The following is a 376-nucleotide window of genomic DNA, read 5'->3' as shown; positions in this document are numbered from 1 at the left end:
TGTTACAATTACCTGACAGAAATCGCTTTACATAGTGATGGTGGGTGGGGGGAAAGCACAGTTAATTGGGGACAGGTCAAAATAAGTTCATTTGTACTGCTGCCTTGTTTTAAAATGGTTCTCAAATTCTCATAACTGCTATCTGAATGTGTTTCTAATTCTTAATATTGAATAATTGATATCTGATTCTGACATTTCCTCAGTCCCATTTTTTTTCCTACAAAGTGAAACTTGAATGAAAAGCTATCAAACACCATGCCTGGGTTATACCGATTCAGATTTTTTAAACGAGAGAATAGGAGAGGATATTAGGGATTTCACTTTCCCCCTCCCCCTTTTTAATTATGTAGATTTATTTCCAACGTAGACCTGGAGA

The sequence above is a fragment of the Hipposideros armiger genome, unplaced genomic scaffold (assembly GCF_001890085.2).
Source record: "Hipposideros armiger isolate ML-2016 unplaced genomic scaffold, ASM189008v1 scaffold_894, whole genome shotgun sequence".
NCBI lineage: Eukaryota > Metazoa > Chordata > Mammalia > Chiroptera > Hipposideridae > Hipposideros > Hipposideros armiger.
The sequence above is the reverse complement of the archived record's forward strand: the minus strand, read 5'-3'. Positions refer to the sequence as shown.